We start from the raw sequence: 6,010 nt of genomic DNA, 5'->3' as shown, positions 1-6,010 counted from the left end.
TTATTTGATATATCCGAAAAACAGGGTTTTCTAAGCCGCGCCGGCCGTCATACACTTCATTGTAAACAAGGAGGCAGCGGAGGCAGTTGAGGCAAGCAATGGACGCGTCACCACGTGATCAAATATGGCAGCGCCCACGGGATCGCCGCGAAAAGGGTCAATATCAGTTCGAAACCAGCAAAGCAGTGCATGCAGCTTATATTAAAAACGTAAAGGCGATGAAATGAATAAGTTGAGGACAAATATTTTGATGAATCTTTGTCATTCAATAACCTTGTTTAGATTTTTCTACATATGCAACGGCCAGGAAGAAACCTCAATGAAACTATCCCTCGTTGCAATCGATTGCACAGGAGCAGCTGTAACTCGTCGTGTATTGTAATTACACCGAGATAATACTCGCAGCAGTGAGTACAAATAAAATGTGGGAGTTCTGCAAATTATATATTAGAAATTGCGAAGATAGAATGGAATATACAAATGCGAAGATACAACTCGCTAAAGGGCAAAAAAAAGAGTCGCTGGAAACAAAGTTCGCTGCTTGTATACACAAAACCTCGCAATAAGATATTTAAAAATACGTATGAGTCTCCAATAAATCTACGTATTTAAGCAAACGTCACTGCATATAATGCGTCAAAGAAGACAAATAAACATGTTGCTCAGTCACAGATAGTAAACTTTGCGCACAGAAAGACAGATGATCTAGGCAAGAATATAACTATGATCGCAGAAATCGTGATACGTACTTGGGCCATGCAGCGGTCGCGACAGCGCCATGTGGGTAGAATAATGGAGGAATAATGCATAGATCAGTACGAAAATGTGTAATTTAACTGCCTGCACAACGCCAACAATAATTCTGCACCCAAAATTAAAGGAGGGTATTCCTTCGTATCAGAAAAGAAATAAAAGCAGGTAGCTGAAAATGAAAGAAAAGGACAAACGAAGGCCACAGATGATGCGGTAAGTTGAACTACCCAATATCCGAGTGTGTTTTTGGCGAACGCCACGTGCCATAGGCCGGGCTTTCAATGAGCAAGGTCGGTCAAAATTGGTTATCGGTATTCTCGTAATTTTTGTATTCGCGTGATAATTGTTATCATGATGCTAACTGCTAGAATAAACGACGAAAATTTCTGCGGTTTTAAAAGCGAATGAACGGTCATACGTTTTCATAATTAAGAACTTATGGACCTGAAGCAACAGTGCTTTTTACTTGCATTGATTTTTTGCTGCTTCGCTATCTAAAGGACAAACTTCTCTCGACGGGAAAGTTGAGCGAAGTGGTCAATGACTTCGGACACGTTGATGCCGACGTCTCTGTGGCTGTATAGAAGCGCCAGCCTAACCATGCGTTCCGCAGACATTGTAGAGCGCAAGTAGTTTTTTAGTAAACTCTTGTTAAAAAAATATTCTCTCTGCGCTGGCAGTGGTCACTGGAAGGGTGACTAGAAGCTGCAGCAGTATTTACACATTTACATAGAACCTGCTGTCGCAATGAGATATGGGCATCTATTCCGGTGCTAAAACCTAAACACTCCCTTGATGTCGATGGCATACTTGTTTAGGTACCTTGCAGAACCTAGTAGGCTGTTCGATTCCAGCGATGCCGCATTTCGTCAGGAAGTATGGAGAAGCAGCCTGCTTTTGAATCTAGGCTTTCTTTGATAATGTCACCACAAATTTCTATAATTTGCTTTTGTGCGTCTGGGCTTAAATACAAGGCATTACTGGGTCAACTTTCCAAATGGTTCTTCAGATATGTATCTCCACAATCAGCTCGCATGCAAAGAAGCACTCTGAAAATGCCTGTATTTTCAGCAGGGGCACTGCTTAAATCCATAGGGCCCCTGTCCCTGTGGCCACGGAGAGCCAGACCTTGTCGCCCGCAAAAAAAAAAAAAAATCTCAATAATAGGCCGTTTACTTTCTTCTGTTTTCTCATATTTTACTTTGCCTGCTCTGGTCCAGCTGATCAATCACATGGGCACGCTTCCTGAAAATGTTTGCAGAAAATTATCAGCTGCTAGCTGACAGTCACGGTGATATGTAGTATTTTCGTGTGTGTGGGAGATTGCGAGCGCGCGCTTCCATTTATGGAACGGCTTGGGCACGAGCGTTCCAGTGCGCGCATGTTGGCCCAAGTTTATAAGAACATTAACCCCATAAAGTTCTAGAATTGAAAATCTTTTAAAGCATGCCTTTGTAAATGTCAGCGCACCTTTCGCGTCAAAAGTTTATGAGAACTTTATACCCATAAAGTTTCGTAATTGAAATCCATGCGCTCCGTATATTCCGCGGCCGCTGCGAGATGCCGCAACGCGCCCGCTCGCTATCGAAAAGCCGTTGAAAGTTTGTGCTCGGATGGGGCTCCTTGCGTTACGTGACTCCAGGTGCAAGGGCGTTGTCACGAAATCCAGCCCCAGTTCGCAATGTTCGCGCCGAAATGTCTTTTCGAGCGTGAAAAAGACATTGTAGACAAAATCCAGAATGATTGCCGGCGTCGGTGGTAGTTTTGGTCGGTGGTGCATGCCCGCACGAAAAAATTTCGGGGGGGGGCTGAAGCCCCATCAGCCCCCCCCCCCCCCCTGGCTACGCGCCTGAACCTTGGTGCACGAGCTCGAATGGCCACTCTTGCTCCTGTACACCGAATCGTGACAGACAGGCACCGTTCGCCAGGAATGGAAATCAAGTCGCCTGATTCCGCTCCTCAAAGCTGGCAAGTCGCCTTTGGACATTTCGTCATACCGTCCGATCGCGTTTGCAAGTTGTGTAGGCAAAGTAATGGAACGGATGGTTCTAACGCGACTCGAGTGGTACCTAGAGCACTATGAAATTTACCCAGACACGTTGACAGGATTCAGGTGCGGCCGTTCGTCTATAGACAACGTTGTCGATTTGGTAACGTATGTCGAATTCCAGAAGGTCTGTAAACGCTTGTCTGCGGCCTTGTTTCTAGACGTTAAAGGAGCTTACGACAACGTCACCCATGAAGCCATCCTTAAAGCGCTAGAAGTAATAGGACTTGGTGGCAAGACATACCTCTGGGTTCGCAGCTACCTACAGATGCGATCATTCTACTTGCTCACCGGGGATGGCCCGACACCTCAGTATTATAGTAGCCGCGGAGTCCCTCAAGGCGGAGTACTAAGCCCGACGCTTTTTTAATCTGAGCCTTATCGGACTAATCGAGAACCTGCCAAGCACCGTTCGACTCTCTATCTACGCCGACGACATCTGTATCTGGACGTCGGGGGTGACACGGCGTCAGATTCGCACTCGGCTTCAGAAGGCGGCCTCATCGACATCATGCTACCTTCGTAAACAAGGACTGGAGGTGACGTGAGAAAAGTGCGCAGTGGTGGCATTTACGCGGAAGCCAATGTCTTCACGGCATATCAATCAACCGACAAGTGATATCGTTCAGCAAGAGTCACAGGTTCTTGGGAGTTGTGATTGACAGAGATCTGTCCTGGACTCCTCACGTCAACCACGTGAAAAAGCGCCTGATGGCTATTTGTCATCTGTTCAAGTTCCTTGCAGGAAAGAACTGGGGGGTATCCACACAGCTCATGTTACAGCTATACAGGGTGTTGTTTGTTGGGTTCCTCCGGTACAGCCTACCTGTTATATCCAACACCTGAAAAACTAATTTGCGTACAATTCAAAGCATTCAGGCGCAAGCTCTTAGGATATGCCTTGGAGTACCACGCAGTGCGTCAACGGCTGAAACTATCGCCATTGCTCAAGATTATTCAATCACAACGCACATCGCCATCGAGGCAATGCGTGCACATGTCAGGCATATTGCCCGGACTCCTTGCCACCACCTCGCCGCACTCACCCTGGAAAGACCCCGCACGTCATATAGCGCAACTGTCAGTGCATATCGTGCCTCGATTACATCGGGGTACGCACCTCCGGTCAGGCTGGTGTCTCCTCCATGGTGCTGGTGCCGCCCTGAAGTCCGACTTAGAATACCAGGACTTCAGAAAAAGTCAGATTTATCACCGTCTGCACTAAAACAATTGAGCTTACTTCTGTTGTACGAGAGATATAGCAGTCACGTGCACGTCTATACGGACGGATCGACTACATCGACCAGTTCTGGCGGTGCTGTGTTTATACCGACGAGAGGAGTAACAATGCGATTCAAGACCTCACATGTCACGACGTCCACGGCTGCAGAGCTCACGGCTCTGCGCAGTGCACTTCAATTTATAGACGCAGAGAGTCCTGGTACATGGGCCGTGTTTTCCAACTCGAGACCGGCTTTACAAAGGATGCAGGCAGTTCTCCGACGTGGAGCTCACGAACAGCTAACGTATGAAATTGTCAGACTTCACCACGACGTCAAACCGAAAGGCCACGAAATTATTTTCCAAGGGCTACCTGGCCACTGCGAGATCAGTGGAAACGATCTCACTGACAAAGCTGCCCGAGAGTCACATCCAGAACAACACAGCGTTCCCATTCCTCTTTCCAGGACAGACGCTGGAAGGCAGCTTCGTCACCTGGCACGCAAGCTCTCTTTAACACAGTGGAACAACCCAAATATAAGGCGCACGAGGCTACACAAACTGAACCCTTCGCTCCGACTCCGACCTCCACCCGGGATTCACCGACGTGAGGCATCGCTTCTATACCGGCTGTGGTTTGGAGTGGCTTTCACGAAGGCGTACTGTGCTTTGATTGGAATGACCGAAAGTGCCACGTGCGACGTCTGCGGCAGCGAAGAGAACATAGAACATTTATTGTGTCACTGCGATCGATTTCAGTCGGAAAGACAAACTTTATCGAACGCATTGCGACGACTTGACGATCGACCGTTGTCCGTGCAGGTGCTCCTTGAAGACCGTCCCCATCGCTCGTCAGCCCACAAAGCTGTGAAGGCACTGTTGTCTTACTTGAGGACTGACTGGCCGGTGTGAACGCCTTTGAATTGGTCATGCCCTCTGCGTGCGTGCGCGAGCTCACCGTGTCCTCTCCCCCCCCCCATCCTCTCTCTATCTCATATTTCTATTGCTTCTTTCCCGTCCCCCAGAGTAGGGTAGCCAACCAGACGCATTTCTGGTTAACATCCCTGCCTTCTCTTTCTCTCCTACACTTTCTCGGTTAAGGTCCTCAATCATTTGCTGTAAATCGTCCGCATTGCTGCTGAATAGGACAATGTCATCTGCAAACCGAAGGTTGCTGAGATATTCGCCGTTGATCCCCACTCCTAAGTCTTCCCAGTCTAAGAGCTTGAACACTTCTTCTAAGCATGCATTGAATAGCATTGGAGAGATTGTGTCTCCTTGCCTGACCCCTTTCTTGATAGGTATCTTTCTACTTTTCTTGTGGAGAACGAAGGTTGCTGTGCAATACTTGTAGATATTTCCAAGATATTCAGGTATGCCTCCTGTACTCCTTGATAACGCAATGCCTCTGTGATTGCTGCTATCTCTACTGAATCAAACGATTTTTCATAATCTGTTAAAGCCATATAGAGAGGTTGATTGTACTCCGCAGATTGCTGTATTACCTGATTTATGACATGGATATTGTAACGGTATTTCGAGGAGTAAAATACAATAACTGGTTTATTAAGTGCGAACCTGTACCCTGAAACTAACTATGTACACAAAGAGTTTTCAAGAACGTTCCACACGAGCGTCTCTGCCCCGGACGCACTTATTTCTCTTCTCCAGGGATGGTCCGCGCTACTGTCTCGTGCGCGTGCACGAGCTGCATACATTGCGCCACCCCACGAAACCAAGCAGGCGCGCGAGACGTAGCAGACGCTCTTTTGACACAGTGGCTCGCTGGCTACCGTCGTAGAACACATGTTTAGGAGCAGACTTGCGGCAATATTAGCCTTCGTGGAATATCTCTTCGCGAAGCCAGCCTCTTGGTTGGCTGAAGTCAAGTGTTGGCCTGATTCTATTGGAAATTATGTTGGTGAATATTTTATACAACACTGAAAGCAAGCTAATGGGTCTATAATTCTTTACTTCTTTAATGTCTCT

The sequence above is a fragment of the Dermacentor silvarum genome, chromosome 3 (assembly GCF_013339745.2).
Source record: "Dermacentor silvarum isolate Dsil-2018 chromosome 3, BIME_Dsil_1.4, whole genome shotgun sequence".
Classification (NCBI taxonomy): domain Eukaryota; kingdom Metazoa; phylum Arthropoda; class Arachnida; order Ixodida; family Ixodidae; genus Dermacentor; species Dermacentor silvarum.
Note: the sequence above shows the minus strand (reverse complement) of the source record.